Genomic DNA, 25,195 nt, shown 5'->3' with positions numbered 1-25,195 from the left:
AGTAGTTAGGTAGGGGTTTAAATCCTGCACTTGACAACTGTATGATAGTGTGTGTGTATCTTCATGTAGACGAGCAATCTTTTTGGAGACAACTACAACACCTTAAAAGTGGTATACTTATTTTTGTCAAGTCAGATGATGTCACCATCTTACAAATACACCTGTGGAAAGAAGAACTCCCAGTAAAGTGTATAGTGCATTGTGTAAAGGCATACTGTTATAGTATCATAAAGTAGTTAGGTAGGGGTTTGAATCCTGCACTTGGTGAATGTGTGTGTGTGTTACTGTTGTGTGGGTTTTGCAGGTAGCTGTGTGGCAAATACATATACATACATGTGACCTCAATTATTGCATAGGTGGGAACCCTGCTTTCTCTATGAACACATCTGTTATCTTTGCCAGAGTGTGCTGCCACTTTCCAGACCACTGCAGTGATCCCTGGCCTAGGTCATCCATGTTGCACACACTCATTACGTTCTCTATTGAATAGTGTGAGTGAGGGTTTATGCCTGAGGTATATTTCAGACCTTTTCAAATGCAGCAAAGTCTGTCAATGATGGCTATTTATTATAGGTGTACAACAACCTTTGTGGATATGCATGCAGACCCCTTATTGCTTATGTGATTCACCAAGGGATTTCAAAATACCTTTGGAAACATGATTACCAAAGGAGAGATGATGTAACACTTGGCTGTATGTACACATTGGTACCTGTTCAACATGTTGGGAGCTACTACCTATGTGGTACTGTGGGGATACTATGTTTTGTAAAGGTGGATGACTATACTTTAGTTGACTTATAGCATTACAGCATGGGTTTGACAACAGGTATCTGTCTGTATGATACCCTTGCGGAGGATGTGTGTGTCATCTGGAGAATGCATTACAGGCCACAGTATGCATTTCCAGACGTGGACGGACATATCCCTACTGTGTTTGCTTGTACCTAAGAGAGCTATATGCCAAACAAGAGTGGTCCCAGGAATGGGTGCAGGTGAACACCACTGGTTACTGGCATAGTATAGTTCCTGAAGAATACAAATGATACTGTCTGTCCTACATCTGTGTGTCAGTTGTCAAGACATAATCTAACGATTGTTTATGGTCAGGCTGTTGAGGTAATGTATACTACCAGAATGCAAACCAATGACAGATAGTAACAGTATCACCCACAGCACAGTGTCAAACCATGTCATACACACATGCTTACCCAAGTTCCAAAATGTGTGTAGTACTATGCATACTGGCCACCGATAGAAACTATAGAGTATTAACACTGTGTAATACAGGGCATGTAACCCTGCCCATGTGTCCACTATGTACGTATATGCAGACAGTGCACCTGCACCATGTTCACAAATGTACACCTGCAAACCTGTGCTGCACACATCCCACATGTACTGTCCACTCTCTAACACATGTTGCCAATACTACACACATCAGCCAAGTGACACGTGGGCGGACATTACACTATTGGAATTAATACTGGTGTAAACAATACTACATTGAGAATCATAGCTTTAATGCATCATGCCTGCTCAGCTACAACTCCAAGGATATCATTACACTTTACTGCTGACAACATGCTAACATTGCTATACTGCTATAAAGTCACCCTGTGCATCAGCACCATGTTAGCCTGTTCCTGCATCAATGTTACAGATGACAGGAGGTGGCACAGGTTTCATCATATGCACAGGGTGTGTTGTTTGTTTGCCAGAGGCCTACATTGAGCCATACAATCGACATGTATGTGTGTGTGTGTGTGTGTGTGTGTGTGTGTGTGTGAGGGCCAAGAGTACTGGTATGGGCCAATGCTGATGTAATGTGTGCGGGTATGAGTTAGCCCTAGGCATCTGGTTTATGTGCGTGTGTGTCTGCATGCACACAGTTCCACTACGTGACTGCCATATATGGGGATGTGTGGGACAGCCACAGACTGTACCTACCAGGCTTTACAGATCACCGTCTCTGGCCACGGTTACGGTACCTGTGCCTGGTAGGGGTGCTACTGACAGTATCAGGTACTAAGCTAGACTGGGTACTATCCTCAGAGGTAGACATATGTACACTGGACCCAGGTCCCTGCTGGGACTGGCCAGAGCCATGTGCACATGGTCTTCTAGGATGGTCTATGGATTGCCCACCCCAACATTGCTGGGGCTGAAACTGGCACTACGGGAGCGGCTGTGACTTGAGGGACGTCCGCGACGACTGCCAGCTGCTGATGTTGCTAGCATACATCCATGTTGACATCTCAACTGTCCCGCACTGTCCTGACACATGGACATGACATTGCGGAGGACATCTAATGTCTCACACCAACGTCTATCAGTGACCAAAATGTAATTATGGATGGCACCTGCCAGGTCATGGATACTGTCATTTAAAGGAGTGTTATGTGCCCTCTGTGCCCTTAGTCTCTGTCTGGTGTACTGTTCCATACATGCCTGTGCCTCCATGACAGCCTGGAACATGCGTGCGGTTGTAAGACCTGTGGCACGTCTGCCTGGGGAATGATGACCAGCAGTGCTCCGATGACAACCCCTGGACATCTGCCTATGTGGTACCATTCCAGACCTCTGAGTGTGGTTGCTGTGTCCGGATGCATGTGCCATAGATACCACACTGTCCTGGCCATTGCCGACTGTACACTGTCCCTCAGCTAAGGGCATTGGTGATGAAGGATGTATTGGCAGTATGACTGTGTGCATGGATGGGGTGGACACCTGTGTACTGTCGATTGGTGGCCCAATGACAGACCCTGGCAAACATGCCTGTGCCTCAACACACCTATCCTCATTATCACTATTTGTGTCAGTGACATCAGGTTCCCTGCTGCAGTGAACCAGCCCAACCTAAGCACCTGTGAGAGGAAGACAGGAAACACACTTTATGACCTGTACATGATGTCAGAACACATGCACACATGCACACATGAACAAATGCACACATGCACACATGAACACATGCACACATGCACACATGAGTGCTTGAACACATGCACACATGCACACACGCACACAAATACACTCCTCACTAAAGCACACACACACACACACACACACACACACACACACACACACACACACACACACACCACCAGCAATCCAGAACATACTCAATAGCGGTTGATGGTGGGGTGCAGTATCACAAGCCAAACAGTCATATCACATGTGTCAGCATGCAGGACGTGTGTTGCTCAACAGCATGCAGTGCGAGTGTAGACAGTCCTTGCTAATAACAGTATACATGGCTTTGATGCATGTGTGTTGTTGTTCAGTGATTGGCCTCACCCTGGAATGCAATGTGTACATGGACACAACATTGCTGTGCAAGTATTACAAGTTATTCAATGTGCTGTGCACCATCACTCACAGATATACATACCATGGCTGGATGTTTATCTGTGTGTCACATAGATATCCAGTACTGATTAGAGTGTCTGTGTCTTTAGCAGTTAATTGTGGACACAGGTTTAGCTCATGCATGCTATGTACACACACACAGGATGAGTGGTGTGTGTATACCTGATGGAATACCATTGCTCAACATAGCCATTGTACAGTAGTTATGGTGAGTGTAGAACATATTGTGGACATGCCAGTGCCAGCCATGACATGGCATGATATGACACAACTGCAACAGTAAACATCACACATACCCAATGCGGTTCGTGTGGCCTATACACTCAAAAGCATTACAAGACAGATATGTGCCACTTTGTGCAAATGGTGATTGCTATGCATACTGTGCATAGGTGCATATGTTTGCACACACACAACATTGAGGTGTATAGCAATGAATGCTATGTGTAGTACTGTGGTTACTGTAACTGGATGGGGTGTAGTACCATGAGCCATCATCATGCAGCAGCATGTGGTCACTTAAGGCTACTAATGTGTGTCATACCGGCACCTATCATGCTGTACCTGAACTGCATTACTATGGCTACATTCACCATTTCACAACCAGTTGTTACATGGGTTTGTAAGGTGCCCAATAGGGAGCATTGCCTAACATGAATGTGTTGTGTGTTGAAGAGTGTCGCACTGCCCCATGATATGTCTCTACCCCTCAGGTATATTATGTGTGCTGTGTGGATGACATTTGGTATACTGGAGTGTGACCTTACAGCGGGTGTCTGAATACACCATGTGTAGCATATTAATATGCACTGCGTATGACGAAGTTGTGTATGTTGTGTGCACGTGTATCGACTCTGCCTATCCAATGTCCACTACAGTGTAGCCACAATTGTTTGGGATGCTGTGTGTATTGCATGTGTTTGAGGCAGCTGCTCACGTTACTGAGATGTGCATAGTCTCACAGCAAACATGCACAGCATGCATTATGTGTAGGTGTGTTACATGTGTACATGGCCTACACCTCACCTATGACATGCACATATTATTTGCAATATTGAATGTAGAACACACTCACCAGCATGGGTCTGATGCCTTGCTGTCACACCAGAGGGACCTACAAGGATATGAGACAGTTTGTCAGTGGCAACAACTGTGGCATTGCTACTGTGGGTTTGCAATCTTACAGTAGTACAATGGTTGACAGTCACAGGCCTACAGATCATGTTCCAAATTATCAGTATTGCACAACACCAGGCTTCACATCTTCTAACTACACAGTACACATCTCACATATGCATGATCTACCAATAGAGATAACAGTAGTCTACAGATATGTTATGTTGCCTGCACGCTCCATGTGAACTTGCTAAGGGGCTCTGGCCTCCATGATGATACATGTCTGCTGTTGTTGTTGTTGGCCGGGAGCCACCAGGTTCAGGAGCAGCTCCTCCACTCTGGTGAGGGGGGATGGGTGGTAACCCCACCACCTGTGGCAAGCCGTTGCCTACGGACATCAGACGCACGCTGCTGGACATATATCTAAGTAAATCACTGCAGTGATGGCGTACCTGCTCATATGTCCAGTTTTGCATGCCTATGTCATTTACCCTACGGACAACATCTTGCCACAGTGCAGTCCGCTCATGCTGGTCTGGCTGGTTCTTGAGAATAGCAGGGTGTAGTTTTGCACCAGACTGGACGTTAGGATTTCATCCTCTGCTGGACTATAGGATGGGTTGTGATGGTGGGCCATGACCCTGGAAGGCAATGAAACAATATGTGTGAGCAAGTCATGTGGCACACTTAACATTCTACAGTACAGATATCACTGAACTGCCATAAATAGCAACTTATTGTCTGTCAGAGGATACACACTTTCAATACCACATATCAGTGCTAAACCCACAACTGCCTGACAGTGCCTGGCACGCTCTATATATTAAACCATTTTCTGTACAGCAACAAAGAGAAACCACTATGTAAGACTATACAACAGTACATGGCACACTGTATGCAACACAATGCACCACCTAGCCACAGGAGGTATATATCAAGCTAATGCATAAAGAAATATGTCATCCATTGCAATGATTGTAAAGTCCAGTTACAGTATTACCAGTATACCACACTAGTTGTGATGGCAAACCCCTGCCTAAAATATGTGCACATTCATGAATATAGGTGGCATACTACTGTACTAGACTATACATGTTGCTAGTTACGCACTTATATCCTGTAACACACATGACCGAGGGCATGTCACAGGCAAACCCACACACACATCAGACATACATACGGGAAACAGAGGTATGGCAACCCAGATGAGCTTTACGTGTGTACCATACAGTACTGTGTGTCAGTACTTACAAACCCTTATGCCTGAGGTATGTAATCTGTGAGGACTACAGGGAACACACAAAACAGTGTTTCCAAGCAATGTGGACATACACCATGCTGTGCTGTTTAGGCCTACAGCTTCAGGTGGTACTACAGTTCATACAGGATTTGGATTCACCAGCTGTACCAATCAATGACCATACATGTACTGCTTTAGCCTCCAATGACACACCCCAGTTAACACAAAGGGACTACGTCAGACCATATGCCATACTGCTTTTCCTGGCTAGCAATAGCATACACATCTTTTGCTGGGATTAGAAATAGGACACATAATACCATGACAGAAACAGTTTCCCACTAAGCTATCCCACATATACACAACTGTGACACATTCACCAGCACATTCACCATCACACTCAGTCAACCTCACATAGCAATTATTGCAACAAGTAAATATGGGTGTGTATTGGTTCATAGGTAGGTAATAGGCTATTGGCCCTAGGTCCTATAGGAGCCTAGCCAGATGGTACCCTGGACTTTGACACTTAAGTAATTTAATTTCATGTGCCCCTGTCAAGCAGAGCCACAGAGATGATTCCCGGGGTGTATTTCCTATCTCCCATCCAATAATCAAGACTATTCATGATGAGTGCTACTGAGGAGCTTTGTTTGCTATTGATAGGTAGTTTGTTCCAGAGTAGGGGATGTCTCTGAGATAGGAATCTATCCCTCCAGCATGTTCTGTTTATTGAGGTGACAAGGTTTAGGTCCCTAGAGCATGTAGCTTGTAGGGATTGTGATCTGTTTACATGGAGCATGTCCAACAGCTCTGGGTTTGACATAGCTTTGTATGTTAGGCAGAGGTCACCTCTGGGTTGGCAGTAAGCGACACGGTCTAGCTGTGGTTTTGTGAGATGGTCTGCATAGGTCGTCTGTTTGAGGCCAGTAATACTCTTTGTGAGGTATGTCTGTGGCCTTTCCAGTTGCTATAGATGCCTTGTGAGGTTCATACCAGAAGGGGAATTGTACACTATAATGGGTTTTGTGAGTGATGAGTAGAGGGGAACACTGACCTCTTTTTCCCTGGATGACACGCCTTTTGTGATGAGGTGTGCCACGTAGACAGATTACATGACTAGTTTGGCACTGTGATTATCAAAGGGGAGACTACTGTCCACCTGTGTCCCATGGTCTCTTATCACACTTTTGGTGTTAAGTCAACTACCACCTATGTGGTAGTTCATGGGTACAGAGTTTTTAGCAAAAGGGATGCCAATGCATTTTCGACATTGAGCTTGAGGCCATGGCTTTGTCACCAGGCATCTGTCACAGTAAATATGACTCTCTCTCTCTCTCTCTCTCTCTATATATATATATATATATATACACACACATACATATACACATCCATTGGTGTACATATATATATATATATATATATATATATATATATATATATATATATATATATATATATATATATATATATATATATATATATATATATATATATATATATATATATATATATATATATATATATATATATATATATATATATATATATATAGGCACATATACAGCCCACCTTTCATGGTGGGAATATCAATTATGCGAAGGATGTGAGGTATACAGTTATGTAATGATATTGCACAGTCTTGTGCGAAATGCATTGAAGGTGTTCTCAGCCCATATGGCTTTAGCAGGCCTCACTGGCTGCAACACTGCAAACCTAACAAATCACACCCACAGCGTTTAACCACCACATGTCATATACCAGCACTGTATGCTGTCTTGTTTGCCACACACTACTACCTACATACAAATATGCACATAACCTTCACCAACATATATATGACCTCCCTTCACAAACAGTTGCAGTATGTCCCTTGCTCTATGCACATGTACAGATGCTGATATATCTGACACAGATATAACTCTCCGTATGTGTGTGCCATACACACACAAGGACCACACTGTTGTAAGTCCCTGCACCTCACGGCTGACCTTTTGGGCCTTGCTGCAACATGAACAGGTGTCACATGTGAGCACACAATGATATAAGAGGGTGTATATATAGCTGCAAATGCTAGATTAGCATACTAGCCTGGTACAGCAGTTGCCAATGCTAAGCTACACGTTAATATGACCATCATGCATGTGTTACTCTGTCACATCCATGTTTATATAGCTGTATGCGCTACTCCACCAAACAGCCATTTTCCACACTACTGTACAGAACACAGATAACATGGATCAGATGTTTGACATTTAATGCTGAGCTACATATGTCACAGTTATGTCCCACTTCACGCAGCTACACACTGACTTGTCCATGGCAGTAGTTATGCAGGGCATCTGTGCATAGATACGTACTGCTGCCAAATATGGATGTTTCAAAGTATGTAGAGTACTCTTCAAATACATCTGCTACATGCCAGTAAATACATATCTGTTACATACCTTTCCTTTGTATGTGTTGGTAGTATTACGTTCCATGTGTTTTTTTTTTTCCGGTTGATGTTGGTTGGTGTGTTTCTCTCTCTGTCTCTGTCTCTGTCTCTCTCTCTCTCAATTTCTGCAATGGAATGATTGCATGTGTGGCCAGCAAGTACAGCCTGTTTTTATAGGTATCTGCACATGTGCATGTGATGGCCTCTGCACCAATTGGTGGCCACCATTTGGTAATTGCATGCAGCCTGCTGTGTGGTAATTGCAGAACTCACTGTCATAGCAACCCAATGGTATACATTGCTATGTCAGGTAGGCATAGCCCTTTCAGCTTTCCAAAGTGGGACACATGCTTGTTTGCTGTGGACACAGTTGTGTAAGTCAGAAGGTGGTGTGTAGCCAGTGATTTAAATGTTGTACTCAGACCTGAATGTTGCCACTTCCAGTACACAGTTGTCAGTGCAGAATTGTACTCACCCCTACAAATGCTAACACAAGATACATGGGAGTATGTATTAACTGCCATACAAAAGTAGTTATTGAGATGTATTCATTTGGCACATGAACTGTTTGTGAACTGCTATACTGTGAATATTAATGTACTCACTTCTGCACAGTTTGTGCTTTTTTATTGTTGACATTAGCACAGGATGCTCAAGAAAACTGAACAATTACAGTATTGAGTATGCCTACCTACATCCTTGGTAGACCCTGAACACACAGGTATATTGTACATTTGGGTGGGGATGCAGACATACAGGGAGCATTATGTATTATTGTGTGAATGTTATTTTGCTGGACTTAAATGGTTGCTGTGTACCTGTTAGTTTAGCAAGGCAAGTAGTCTGTCTGCATAGCTCCCAACTGTGGACCTATCCAGATGGTAGCCAGACATTAGGCCATTATTTCCTGTCTGTGCAATGCACAGGTCTTTTCAGCACTGGTACAATTGCATTGTTACAGTCGTTTGCTACCAGTACATGGCTACATCTTTTGGTATTTTAGTGTTGTACTCCTGCATAAGGGTATGCTTGTAGAACTCCTTCCAAAGCTATTTGCACAGTGTGTAACAGCAAAAAAGCTGATATGCCTGTGTGCTTCTACTTCGGCCGGGCCTCTGAAACACTCAGGTACATATTTGAATAGAGTGAGGTAAAGGTAGGTAAAAGTGAGGTACACCTTCAAAATATTAGAGACAGTAAGTGGAGACTTTGAGAGAACCAGTGCATATGGATTACTACACATTTTCTGAAGTACAAGCAGTGTCTAACTCCTAGATATTGTCATTATTCATTAGGTGTAATACCCCACCTTTCTGCCTAACATCAGCACTTTTCAGGGGATTCAGAGGGACACAGCTAAGATATGTTTCAGAATCAGGGACATCCCTAATATGTAGTCACAGTTGAGATGTATGTCCTCTGCCCTAGTCAGATATGTCAGTGTTTCTCCTGCTATGATACTGTGTGTGGGGGTTGTAAAGTGCTGCTGTAACATAATTTACTGCTAGACTGGCTGGTTCTCTTATCACAGTCATGTAATGCAATTCCTCAACAACTGCTGGTAAAGTTCCACAGAACAGGGTTTGTGTTATGGCATTCCTATTTTTCCTTTACATTCACTCATTCTGATGCATGATATATTTATTTCAGCAACAACCTGCTGTATATCTACTGTTGTTTAGTGGTACTTCATGCAGTCTAGTGTGTCCAAGGTCCGGCGTTCGAGACTGACAGAGATGTTTTATTTTGCTGCTGAGCAGACCAAGGGCCCTCACATGCAGGGTGATTAAGGCACTTTTAAGCAGTTGTAAGTGGGTTTGCATGGGTTTATGCGAAGCTTAGCAGTGCTTAGCTAAGTGCACACAAGCGCACACTTGCGCAAACCCGCTAACTACTGCTTAAAAGTGCTTACTCCCGCTAACCCTCGCGCTCATTTCTTTGAAAGAAAAGAAAATTGGGAGATAGGACAGTCGTGAAAAGGGGCACAAAGAGGGAAAGACAGTAGGGAAAACAGCTCGGGATGTGCAGGATGGGTGTAGGCAAGGACCATAGCTGCCCATTTCTTTTACAGCAACAGCTGTGCATATGCAATAATTTTGGAGGGAAATATGAAACCTTCCACCCCTGAGAGAGGGGTGAGGACAACAAAGTATGTTGTACTGCCAATTAAATTACATTTTATATGTCCAGCAGACATGTGTGCAAAATGGGCAGCTATGTATGGGGCGTAATTTTTTTTTTTTTTGGAGCAGATTGCCCTTTTTATTTCTTTTTCCAGGTGAGAGTGGAATGTGGGGTAGGGGATGTAGGTATATTTGAGGGGGTAGGTTGGGGAGGTAGACAGGACAAACAAGATGCATACAGGGGTGGAATATGACACATGTGGAGGGTGAACAACATTGACGGGGAAGGATGTTTGGAAACCGCAAGCCCATGATCCCACAGATGGCGACAGTGGAACTGAGATCCCCACCCATGGGCAGTCACCACAGCACCTTCACAGCCCCAGAGGGTGGCTGTGCTGGGGGCTGCATAGGAAGGGCAGTCTCACCCGTGAGTCACGCCACTCATGCCTCAAGCTGGCATAGAGGATCAGTGACAGAACGCTGGATCTCCCTACGCACCACAGCCCGGACTGTTCGGAGAGTGAGAGGAGGTCCTCTTCCGCCCACACTTGCACAGGGGGGACGAGCCCCATCCCCTGCAGCACTTCCACCCAAAGATGGCACAGGCCCAATGGAGGAGGAGGTCCCAGGCTGGGCATCAGACCTGTTGCTGCCAGGTGCCATCGCCAGCTGAGGTGGAACAGGTGGGTCCACTGGGACCGGCCTTCCCATACATTCAATGTTTAGGGGGATTTAATGACATTATGGGTTGGTAACAGCCAACAGCATTCCAAAACCAGTTGTAACAGCATGCAGTAGTATTCCCATTAACCCAACACTCCAGAGTTCCAACATTAGAACAGCAAGCATAACACATGCATATATAGAACAACAGTGGACATTCCAACAGCATGCAGGATTAATTGGAGGCAACAGGCCACCTAGATTGTGATATCTGAACAGGGCACATGCATTGAAGTAAGTGCAGATATTTATAAAACAATAGGACATATGTCCCAACAAATGTTTTGAGATTAGACATACCCATTGATGTGTGGAATTGCATTGTTTATGCACATACAGTAGGGTGTAAAAAGATACCTCCATTAACAAATTATATATACAAGTTGTATATACTTATAGTTTACACTACATTCCTATTTCTGGCCATGAACCAACAGATGAGGACTATATATATGCTTAACAGCTACTGGCACTCCCTTCATCCACTTTATATGGGCCTACCCAAGTGTGGGTTGACAGCGCTTGATGCAACAGTAGTATTTCTATAATGCAAGAGTACAACATATCAAAGAAAGTGACACGGACACACTCCAGGTATTATACCTTTATTGATTACATACCACACTTTTCTAGAGGCTCTCTCATTTATTTGATATAACAGTGCATGCAGAAGACTTATTCAAGATGTATTATACCTTTATTAATGGGTTACAACACTTTTTCAGGCTCTCTCACTTATTTTATATAACAGTGCATGCAGTGAAATTATTCAGGACTCATTATACCTTTATTAATGGGTTACAACACTGTTTTTCAGGCTCTCTCACTTATTTTATATAACAGTACATGTAGGGAAGTTATTCAAGACTTATTATACCTTTATTATTGAGCTACAACACTTTTTCTCAGGCTCTCTCACTTATTTTATATAACAATACATGCAGAATAATTACTAACCTGCATGGTGGTGCAGCCTTAGCAGCCTATCTGCATAGGCTTGCTGAATCGCAGCACGGACATCTGCAGCTGTGAAGTAAATTAAGTGATATTGAGACATACCTATCCATAATATAGGCTACCGTAGAAATTCTTACATACTTCATTCCATGGCTACCAACTCAGTAGTTGGGCATTTTCCATCCCATGGGCCTCCTGTATCCACTGGTTCATTCAGTCCTCCTTGTGTCTCTTCAGGTCTGAGTAGTGGTGTCTGATGTACTCACCAGTGCGAGGGACACCTGTGGCACTGGTGAGATCATGAGCTAGACGGTTCCAGGCTTCCGCTTTGTATTGGGTGCCTTGGAACTGGCCGTGCAGGAGTCTCTCTTCATGATTATGGACGAGGACCCAAACCATTACTTTTGACTCCTCAATGTCCCAACGTTGCGCTCGAAATCGAGAGCCCTCTCCAACACCGGCCATGCTGACTGCAGATGGGGTCTACAACCAGTTATGGCAAGTAATACCACCTATGGAGCTTAAATATGCCTCAACTCCCATACTTATAGGTTCATAGGTTCATAGGTTCATACTAGGCTATCTGCCCTAGGGCATTTATAAGCCTAGCCAGAGTGTGTGTGGCTTTTACCACCCCTTAGGATGAGAATATCTTATCTGTGATTGGTCGATTTTGAAGAAACTCAGCTAAAAGCACACCTGCTTAGCAATGGGTAAACTTCTATTGATATGTATGTGTGTGTTGAAAGTGCATGTATATGAAAAGCTGTCATGGCTTAGTGGTTCAGTACTGTGATTACATAGTATCCCGGATTCGAGGCCTGTCATTGCCTTTTATTTTACTACTGGCCAGACCGGCTAGGAGGTGTGGCTGTGTTTAGCCAACTTTGCTCAACTTTGCCCACCGTTGCTCTATGTTGCTCTACATTGCTCGCCGTTGCTCAACGTTGCCCGACATTGCCCATCATTGCGCTAGTTAGCACGGTGTGTAGCTACGAGCAAACATGTTCTGTTTGTGCTAGTTGGCACGATGCGCAGCTCCACGCAAAGCTATTGCGTTAGTGCAGTGCTAAGCTATGAGCAATTTTACTGAAATGTGCTTAATACTGGTAAACTTTACTTAGCAGTGCTTCACATTGCTTAAGATACATTACTTATGCATTCATCAGTATGCATAACCATTTCACTTTCTTATATATATATATATATATATATATATATATATATATATATATATATATATATATATATAGATATATATATAATTCGTTCACTACTACATAGGCCATTTCAATGCTTTTTACTAAATTTTCAATGATAAATGTCAGAAATTCTTTTCATATACAGATTTCCAACAGAAAGTGAAAAAGGGAGTGGTGGGACTTGAACCAGGAATGCCTCCTCTTTGTGTGAAGGCTCTACCACTATGCTATTGCTATTTTGCTTAATTTGCATATAAGTTTCTCATTATCCTCTTCGATGTCTTGACTGCTAACTGTAGCTAAGCAATGGGCAAACCCGCGCAAACACACGCAAATACGGGCCTCTGTATCGGGAATAATAAAAAAAATAAAAGTTTTACATTTTATAATTGTACTGGGGTTTAGAATGTGAGGGAGTGTAGTGTTGGGTATGTACACATTTGAGCGGACTTGCTCATGTCAGTTGACATTTCCCAATTGAGAGACTTGCAGGGGGGTGGATTTTTATACTGCTCGGCAGTCTGACACGCCCATTGCACTCGTGCATGCTCCATGTTAGCCTTTGAGTTGAGGCAGCACGTCCTCATTAATATGCATGGCGTGCTGCTGTCTTACTCTTAGACTGGCGTTTCCGTGTAAGACTACTTTAGTCTTACACAGAGGATTCGTGAATCCTGGGGAAGGACTTCTTCAGAAAAAAAAACTGCCCAAAGCAGCCCCTTTTATAAAACCCTACCATCACATGACATTAGTTAAATACATTAATTAATCAATTAAAAATGAATATCAAAATCAGTAAAACAATTGACCAATACAAAACTCTATCTTAACCAAAATAACCATAAATATAATTCAATACCTATAAGTTATAAACAACAAAATATTAAATAGTATTTTAAAAAAATTGTATAGAGGAACAGGAAGCTAAAAACTATATCCTAAACTCTCCAAGCTACATAAAATACCCAGTCTTCCACAAGTAATAAAACCTTAAAGTTCCACAAGTAATAAAGCCTCTCAGTTAACTGGAACTCAAGCAATTGTCACTCTCAAGCAACCGGCAAAAAAAAAGAAAATTGAAGAAATACAGTACAGTTTTCATGTGTTGCACTTTCTGAATTCCACCACAGAAACATACCTTACATTTTTGGAGTTTTAGAGTTTTAAAAAGTAAGATAGGAATAAATTCCCTCTCTCCTCAATCTGAGAACAAGTCAAGCCAAAAAAGTAGTATAGGGTACAGTATTAGTCAGACCTATTTTTAATAGTAACTCTCAAGCAACCAAAAACTACAGTTGTCAGGCATGTACCAATCCCCATAGGTGCCGGTTAACTGAAAGATTACTGTATATAAGCAGATTATTCACCAGGGGTATGTCTTCTATTTCCGAGGAAGTTATCTACCTTTTCTATCCCTCTCCTATGGGACCAATAATAGAGTATAATGCCCCCTTCACATTTACATTTCCAGGCATGTGACCCAGCTCAAGCACCTGCTCAAGGGATAGCATCTCTCTCCCTGTCTTTCTCTTTCCATTTCCTATTGACTTCTGAGAGAGGACTTCTATCTAACATACAGACCCTCAAAGATTCTAGATGTATATGAATTCCTACACATCTGCAAAACTAATAACACCCTAAATACATGCTAAAGAAATCAAAACTTCCACTGGAACATAAACAGGATAAACATAACCAATATCTGACAGTGAGATAGTTATCTCTCATACAGAATCCTTCTTTTATGGAAAGGCTCCATATGGATGTAAAGCAAAGTAGCTCTCTGGCCCTTTTAGATTGTGACCTAGATGACTGCATGGGTAATCATGAGTAGACTCCCAATATGGCCCCTCAAGCATTATGGACAGGGATAGAGACTTAATATAATGTAAAACCACGGAAACAGTCCTTCAACAGTCGAACACAAAGATTTTATTCACCAATGCAATATTGTACACGAATAAAACGTAAACGCTTTTAAAAAATCAGTATGCGTTTTCGTCCACATAAAACTGTAAGACTTCATCAGACAACCATTCATTTTGAAAACCACATTTTATACACTCATATGGTTGAAACCAACCAATAAAACCCATTACTTAATAATCCCATTAACTAATTAATGAGACTCATAAAAACTGATTAAAAAGATAAAACCACTTTGATGCTCATCACAATAAATACACAACTCATTGTGTTTGATATGTTTAAAACCCATTTGTTTATAGTAATGCTAAGCATTTAAAACTGTGAAAGGAATCAATAAATATTTAAATAGATAGTTAAAATCTTATTGTTCAATAAATACTTCTTTTCCTTTATTCTAACTTACTAAAAAAGTCATGGTTAAAATAGCACCATCTGCTGTTCTTACTAGGCTATTACTAGAATTCATCTAAATTCTAGCTGCTCTTAATTTTAATACTGAACTTAAAGAAATGTGGTCATTCAGCCCTGGACTGCTTGTTGCTTCCAAAAATATCTGCCACCACAGCTCTTTGGATTCTAGTCTTTCCTCCCACAGGCCTCCCCTTGTTTCCTTTTTAACCTGTTCTGCCACAAAGAAAGAAAAACTAGAATTCTCACAAACTAAGGAATGCTTGTATAAAGCATTTGTTTCTTTTTTCTTTGATATTTCGTAGATGTGTTCATAGATTCTCTTTCTCAATGCTCTTTCTGTTTTTCCTACATAGTAGGAATTGCATTGTGAACACAGAGCTACGTATACCACACCTTGAGAATCACAGTTAAAGTGACCTGTTGCATTTATATTGTAATCCCTTGCTGTTATGGCAATCATAGCCTTATTACTAATGTATGGACATTGATTGCAATGACCACACTGATATGTTCCATACCTTATGTCAGTTAAGGCCATATTAGGAGAGTCTTCTCTAGTATTCCATTTATTGTGTTCTAACAACTTTTTTATACTTCTGCCATTTTTATAAACTATTTTTGGCATATCTTTATTGATATTCTGAAGGTCAGAAAAGGAAATGAAATTGGTCCATTCCCTCTGAAAAATCTTTTTCACTTCAGTATTGAATGAATTAAATTCCATAACCAGAGCTGATGTGTATTGACATTCCTCCGTATTGTTCATTTTCTCCTGGGGCGGAATATTAAAATCTGAACAGATAAGTCCTGTGCCCTTAATTGGCTTGAATTTTGTAGGTCTGTTAAGTTCCACTTCCTTTCTAATATTAGAGATGAACTCTTGTGGATAGCCCCTAGCTAAAAACATTCCTTCTAGTGTGTTGCATTCCTTAACAAAATCCTCATTCTTACTAGTCATGCGACACCCCCTCACAAATTGTCCTTTAACAATGTTCCTTTTGCAGTGTGGGGGGTGTGCACTAGTGAAATGTAAAAAAGAATTGCAGAAGGTGCTTTTTCTAAAAACCTTAGTTTCAAAGTCCGTATTATTCCCATTCTTATATATTTCCACATCTAAGTATTGCAATCTGTCAGGGGACATAGTGTATGTAAATTTTAAAAAGTTGGTAGTGTTCTGAAGATAAGTAAAAAACTCTACAAATTTCCCGACACCCCCCTTCCAAAAAATGACTATATCATCTAAAAAGCGCCTATAAAGCGTCCAATATTGCTCATAACCAGAATTAAGAACAAAATTGGATTCCCATGCAGCTAATACAATGTTAGCATAAGTGGGTGCGCAGGCCGCACCCATTGCTACACCACTTATTTGTTGATAATATTCATTATTGAATCCAATAAAATTGTTCCTTAGTACAACTTCAACTAATTCAACTACTGCTACTTTCTCTGAATGTGTAAGTTTGTTGTCTAAAAATACCATGTCTTCAAAAAACCTCATCCCTTCATCATGAGGTATACATGAAAATAAATCTATGACATCTATTGTCACAAAAAGTAGGTCATTAGTTAATAATTCAGGATTAATGTTCTTCAATAGGTCCCAAGAATCCTTAAGAATGTATTTGTTAGTATTACACAAATGTTTTGTTGTAATATCCACATATTTGGCCATAGGGAGAGTCTTGGAGCCATCAGCTGCCACTATAGGTCCTGGGTCAAGGGTCACTAACATTTTTATGTACCTTGTATACCAAAAATAATGGGTATCCTCGGTTTCGGTACATAAAGAAATTGATGCAGTTTCACATCAATAGTGCCCTCCATAAGCATATTGTTTAAAGTGTTGTCTATTTTCTGGTATGCCAAAAGAACCTCATTCTGAGAAACTATCCTGTATTTATTGTCATCACCTAGGATGGTGTTCATTTTTCCATCATAGATAATATTTTCCATGATGACCACCCCTCCCCCCTTATCAGGTTTCATAATCCTTATTTGATTGTTCTGTCTTAACTCATTCAACATTTTAGATTCTTCTTCCGTTATATTGTTCTCCTTAATATTGAATTTAAATTCTTTTCTGATTTTCTTTTCCAGAACGGAATCCAAATTTCTTATTTGGGGGTGGTATGGGGGATTAAATGTACTTTTTCTGGTTAATACTTGTTGCTGGGAACCAAGGTCCAGTCTCCTGGGGGGTAATGTGACTTGTAGGTTCACTTTTCTCAAAAACAATTTCATATCTATTATGGTTTGAACTATGTCACCTTTAGTATTAGGAATATATTTAAAACCTTTACTAAGAACATCAAAGTGAATTTTATTAATAGAAATGTTGCTAAAATTATAAATAGAGAAATTATTTAATGAGTAAGTAGTACCTGTTTGTAATATTCCTTCATCCAACCCATGACGTAGCACAGGTTGGGGTACAAGGGTCATATTCTGAGTAGGGGAAGAAATAGGGGTTGGGGTAAGGGTGCATATAGAATTAACTAATACCTCCCTCTCCCTCTTCTCCCTCCCCTTTGCTGAAAATTTTGAAAGCGTTTATTAATTTCTTGTTGTGGTCTTTCATTCATTAATGGAGGAAATTCAAAATCATAGTCCATCCTGTCGTAAAAGTTATTGGAAAAAGCTCTAAAATCATTTCTGTTGTTACCCTTGTTGTTGTTATTCACCCTGCCATTGTGATCCCATTTTGCAGAGGGTGGTTTCGGGTAACTAACATCATTTTCATAATCTTCAATGTCCCTCCTCAATTTATTAATCTTCCTTTGTTTAAGTGAAATACATTTGGCATCTATATCTGAGCCTATCCTGTAATATCTTTCTTTTTCACTTCTAATTTCAAATAACATATCTTTCTTAATAAAACCATCTAACACAGTTATTTCTTCTTCTAAGTTTTCTAACTTCCTATTGTTCTCCTTTATAATAAGTCTCAAAATATTAATGCCACAATCATTGAAAACACTAATAAGTTCTGTATGAAATGCGGTACCCGGTTCCACATTGTTAGGGTACTTCCAAACCCTTAAACCCTTAGGTACTATTTTTTGCTTAATGCATTCCAAAAGGTAACAGTTTTCAATGTTCAACATTTTGTGTTTATGCATTAGTCCAGCCAGTTTATCAAGTTTCAAAGCATAGGAGTCACCATCCACTGGTGCACCATCCTGTGCTCTGTGCATACTCAAATTTGTAGGATTTTTTAACCATTCCTGCACATTAAAATTGTCAAAAGCAGTGGGAACAGTACCTGAGGCTTTTGAGCCTGAACAGTCCTTATGAGTTCTCCGTATATCATCCATAGACATTGTGCTGTTGGTTAAAAGGTTGTAAAGCCAGAGGTGTATCGGCAGGATTGAAGTCGCTACCATTCGGTTCCGCTTCCTCCATCCGTGCAGGGCTCTGCTCAATGTGATGTCTCTTCCGTTTGTGCTTAGAAAGCCCTCCTTCCGTCCCTTCGACATATCTTCACCTTCATTGTGTCTCCACCCCAAACTAGCTCCCAACAGAGCGGGGTAAGGAGCTCAATTAGCTCTGAGTTGTCCAATTAATTTGCGGGTCTGTCCCACTTCTTCCCGGTTCAACGTTGTCGAACTGCTATCCATGAATAGCGCCGTAACAAGCCAAAACCACAAATAGGCGCCAAATTCGAAAAAAGGAACCAATAATCCAAAACCAAGGAAACAGTCCTTCAACAGTCGAACACAAAGATTTTATTCACCAATGCAATATTGTACACGTAACGCTTTTAAAAATCAGTATGCTGCCCACATAAAACTGTAAGACTTCATCAGACAACCATTCATTTTGAAAACCACATTTTATACACTCATATGGTTGAAACCAACCAATAAAACCCATTACTTAATAATCCCATTAACTAATTAATGAGACTCATAAAAACTGATTAAAAAGATAAAACCACTTTGATGCTCATCACAATAAATACACAACTCATTGTGTTTGATATGTTTAAAACCCATTTGTTTATAGTAATGCTAAGCATTTAAAACTGTGAAAGGAATCAATAAATATTTAAATAGATAGTTAAAATCTTATTGTTCAATAAATACTTCTTTTCCTTTATTCTAACTTACTAAAAGTCATGGTTAAAATAGCACCATCTGCTGTTCTTACTAGGCTATTACTAGAATTCATCTAAATTCTAGCTGCTCTTAATTTTAATACTGAACTTAAAGAAATGTGGTCATTCAGCCCTGGACTGCTTGTTGCTTCCAAAAATATCTGCCACCACAGCTCTTTGGATTCTAGTCTTTCCTCCCACAGGCCTCCCCTTGTTTCCTTTTTAACCTGTTCTGCCACAAAGAAAGAAAAACTAGAATTCTCACAAACTAAGGAATGCTTGTATAAAGCATTTGTTTCTTTTTTCTTTGATATTTCGTAGATGTGTTCATAGATTCTCTTTCTCAATGCTCTTTCTGTTTTTCCTACATAGTAGGAATTGCATTGTGAACACAGAGCTACGTATACCACACCTTGAGAATCACAGTTAAAGTGACCTGTTGCATTTATATTGTAATCCCTTGCTGTTATGGCAATCATAGCCTTATTACTAATGTATGGACATTGATTGCATGACTTAATATAATGTACTCAATCCCATCTGGGTCTTCTGTTAATTAATTTCTTGGACATTTTTACTGGGATCTTCTGAATAGTCTGTGGATGGTCCATTGAATGAATATACGAATATTAACCTATGAACCTATAAATCAAAGCAGTTGTTTGGCTATTTGTGGATATGTTTGCAGGTAAGCCACGTGTACCAACTTGGTCTAGATCCATGCAGACTAAGAATCAAAAGACATTGAAATAAGTCCCTTACAGAGTGGCTGAAAGAGTTAGTTAAACCATGAGAAAAAAAACTACTAACCATATTGGAATTTGGGATAATTTTGGAGTACAATAGTCCCTTGAACTCACCAAAAGTGCTGGTGACAAAAAGCTCAGCAGCACCAAATTCTGTGTGGACTATAGCAAACTGAGCAGGCACCCTGAGACAGATGCTTATCCCATGCTCATGGTGCATGAAGCCTTAGAGCAGCTGTGTGGGGCTAAGTATCTGAGCACTACATCTGACGAATATGATAGAGCACTTGGATGTAAGGCTAGAGAAAAATACCTTAAGTAACATTGTTACAAGTAGGTATAGGAAGAGCTGCCACAGAAATCACACATTGCACAGACAAAGCTTACATCCCCTCATATCTATAAAAATATAGTGAGGGGTCAGGCTATGAGAATGTCAACATTGAATAATAGGGAGATAGGTTTATTTCCAACATCAAATTGATGAGAAGGGAATTTTTGGATAGGGGTACTGCAATCAACTGAATAAAGGAATAGAGGATATAAATGTGTTATGGGTAGGAAAAGCAAGACTGTATTTTCTTTGTGACAGAGTGGTGTACATGTCAAAAAATGAGGAGACTCCGGTTAGTGAAGGGGTACTGGCATTAGTATCTTATTCAAGCATCATTAGCTCTATTTCTAATGTAATTAAGAAAAACTGGCTTATTTTGACTTCAGACAACAAAATTAATAGTGTTATAGGTTGTAGATTGAGTTTTAGATTTAGAAATAAAAGGTCACTAAAAATTATGCTTTGTTACAAAGATGGTAAATCAACTAAACTGGATAATATTAGTACTTTTCCAAGAGGCAGATGTAATTTCTGCCACGTAATAGATAGCGGGAGCACATTTATACATCCAGCGATCAATAGAAGGTATTATTTTAAGGTAGAGGCTAGTTGTTGTTCTTAATATCTTGTATATTTGGCTCAATCCACGCTATGCAAAAATATGTTATGTAGGTAAGACCAGCCACTCGTTGGCAGAAAGGTTGAGAGAACATACCAGAGATGTAAGGCAAATGAATGAGAAGAATTCTTTAGCTAAACGTGTTTTAGAATATGGTGATGCACATAAATTTAAAGGTAAAATGATTGCGACTATGAGAGAAGATGGTAGATTGGGAGATTTATGTAAGCAGATAATTATATTGGATATTGCATTTACAAATTGACAAGGAGTTTGGTTTTAATGGTAAGGGCAGTTTAAGACCAAAATTGAAACAGGCTTATTTAGATAATTAAATAGTACTGTTTAAGCATGAAACTTATGTGATTATTTTGAGAAAATAGCATTGCTTGTTTTGAAGTTTTATTATATATATAAATGTGTGCTTTTTATGCTTTTATGGACTGATGAAGCAGAGTACATCTGCAAAAACGCTGACATTTTTTTATTAAAGTGTTCTGCCTACACAGCATTTATTCCCTTTTATTGGATTACAGAAATGATGTTAGTACATCTGGTTTCTGTGGGAAAGAGCTATTAAAAACGATTTGTACCTAAAGACAATGGTAGGTGAGTCTTGCTGGAAGACTATGCATATCCATTTAAGTGCTGCATCTGCCTGTTTATTGTTTTACTAACTTAAAACTGCCATGTCCAGCATACTGAGCTTTCATTTAGAGTGTTTATTTAGATGTAAGGTAGATTTTCTTTTAAATCTTCTGCACATGAAATGGATTATTGCTTTTTAGTCAGTATGCAGTCATGCTTGCCTCTGATATTTAATAGTATATCAGCATTGCACTGGCTTATTTTATTATTTGAATATTTTTTGTATATGGTTAGTATTTATTTGTTCTTAAGATAGTGTGTCTGGCATTTGTTTATGTGTTGTTTATTGCTGAGGGTTATTATTTAGCATTGCTGTTAGTCAGTCTGTGACATCTGCCTTCAAAACCCATCTCTCATCACATTCCCTCCAGTACATCTCTTTTGAGTATGTACCTTTAACTCCCAGTGGATATGTGTTGATCCTTTAAAAAATTAAGTTTTCACCTTACAGTACAAACAAATACTCATATCTCTGGAACCGTAAGTTAACTCACAGTATACCTTCACACAATTAATCAAAATCTCATGGTCCACACAGTCAAAGGCTACTGAGCGATCAAGTAGCATAAAGAGTTAATATTTAAATTGACCATTTGCAATCTGGATTTCATTCATCACATTGAGTGTAGTTTCCATTCTGAGCTTAGACCTACAGCCAGGCTGATGGGGATAGCCATTCAAAACATTTATTCCAGGATGTTTCTAGTGTCCAGGAAAGAATGTACTGGAAACCAATTCTAGACCTCTCTCATCTAAATACTTTTCTGAAGGTGCCCTCCTTTTTAATGTTGTCCCTTCAAACCTTGTTGACTCTTTTGCTTCCTCAGCCTAATATGGTGTCTCTGGAACTCAAGGATAATTATCTCTATATCCCTATTTATCTCCTTTTCAGGAAATGTTTATGTTTCTTTGTTGTTTCCTGGCATTTTCAGTTCTCTGCTTTGCCTTTTGGCCTTTCTACTGACCCAAGTGTATTCACCAAATGCCTTGCTCCTGTGATTGCTTTTTCTAGGCTTCAGGGGATCCACGTTTCTCCTTATTTGGATGACCTCCTGTTTCAGGCTTCCTCTCCAGAGGTCTTGTTGCTAAATTTTCATTTTGCCATTTCCCTTCTGCAAATCATTTAGTTCAAAGTCTTTTCTAACTCCTTAGGACCATGTTTTTAATGGGTGCAGGATCCAGACTGTGCCTATGCTGGCATCCCTGCTACCTCCTGAGGTCTTAACACTCATATCCTGTTTTCAAGCTCTTTTTCCTCTGGCCTCTGTAACAGCCAGGGGAATTTTTAGAGTTGTAGGGTTCCTGGCCTCCACCATTCCTATGATCCCTCTGGCCAAACTCCACATGAGAAATTTTCAGTGGTTTCTGAAGTCAGTTTGGCTTCAACATGCACATCCCCTTGAATTTATAGTTCCTCTTCTGCCTTGTTTCAAGAAGGAACTTCAGTGGTGGATTCAGCAGTTGTCTCTAAATCCAGAGCTCCCTTTTCATCCTTCTATTCCCTCTTATGAACTGTTCACAGATGCTTCAGATGTGAAATGAGAGGCAGCATTTGGCTCCCTAAAGATTTAGGGTATTTGGTCACCCCTTCAATAGAAAGAACATATCAATGTCAAAGAGATGAGAGATCCTTTATCCCCGAGAACTATCAAGGTGCTTACAGACAATACCATAGTGATGTGGTATGTAAACAAATGGGGGGGGGGCAAGATCTTATCTTCTTTGCCAGTTGGCAGTCCTGGTGTAGGAACTTGCTATCCAGTATCAAGTAACTCTTCAGGTCTGTTTACATTTCCTCAAGTCAAAATTTTGTGGCAGACACTCTGAGCAGGACCTTAACTTATTCCCCTGTATGGATGCTTCACAGGGATGTGTTTCTAGTCATTGTCTACAAGTGGGGTAATCCTCAAATAGCTCTTTTTGCCTCCCCTATGAACAGATAGCTTCTTTTTTTTGTGCCAGACTCCCAGTTCCTCTGGTTTGGAAGGTGAGCACCCTCTCTTTTCCTTGAAAGGAGATGGTTCTTTATGTTTTCCCTCCCCTTCCCATCATTCTAAAAGTCCTGTTCAAAATTCAACAGAATGCTTCAAAATCTTGTTGGTGATCCCTTTTGACCGAGACAGCATTGGTTCACTCTTCTTCTGTATTTAGCCAAAGGCAATCATCACAAGTTACGTCACAGGGTGGGCCTACTTAAAGAAGACAAGGAATCTCTCACCCATACCCACCTATCCACTCTTCAACTGATACAGTGGGTGAAAGGATTTTGATTCCATATAGACACTTTTTTTCCTGAGGACATGTTTAGTGTCCTGCAGAAGGCCAGGAAATTGAGTACTAGGAAATTCTACTTATCCAGATGGAAGAGGTTTTCTATTTGGTGTCTTTCTTGTAATCTGGAACCACTTTCTGTAGATGTTACTTTGGTTCACTCTTATCTGTATGAATTGTTCAATGCTGTGTTGGCTTATTCTTCTGTTAAGGCCCACTTATCAGCTATCTCTGCTTGTCTGCCTTTATCTTATTATCATATTAGGCCACTCAGGATGCCTGTTTGTTTTCCCTGGGATCTTTGTTTTGTTTTGAAAAAATTGACTCTGGCTCCATTTGAGACTGTAGCTTCCAGTTCCTTGTACTTTTGTTAGCCCTTACTTCTACCAGACAAGTATCTGAGCTTCAAGCCATTATGTCTTGTCCTCCTTTTTGGTGTTTCATAAGCACAGGGTGTCCTTGCATACAAATCTTTATTTTATGCCCAAGGTGATGACTGAGTTGCCCCTTAACCAGTCTGTTTGTTTGCCCACTTTTTCCCTCCTCCACAATCTGCCAGTGAGAAAGTGTAAAACACATTGGATGTGCAAAGACAACTCATAATTTATTTGGATAAGACTAAGACTATTAGAAAATCTGGTCAGCTCTTTATTTCCTTTCATCCAGGGTCCTTAGGATTAGCTGTATCCTAGCAGACTATTTTGTCTTGGATTTCTAGAGCTATTTATTTATTTATTTTTTTGTTATTTCCTTCAGTAAGAGCCTTCCTTATTTTATTAAGGCTCATTCTACTAGGGCTATGGCTTTTTCTGGTGCTTTTTTCAAGGGTGTGGATAATAATTGTATTCTTGAGGCAGCTATCTGGAATTGTGGGCATACATTTACTAAGCACTACAAGTCAGATTGCATTTCCAGAGCTAGAGCTGGTTTTGCTAGGGCTATCCTTCATGGGGTCCTAGAGGGGTCTG

This window comes from Protopterus annectens, chromosome 7.part0, assembly GCF_019279795.1.
Source record: "Protopterus annectens isolate FY-2018-M chromosome 7.part0, PAN1.0, whole genome shotgun sequence".
Classification (NCBI taxonomy): Eukaryota; Metazoa; Chordata; order Ceratodontiformes; family Protopteridae; genus Protopterus; species Protopterus annectens.
Note: the sequence above shows the minus strand (reverse complement) of the source record.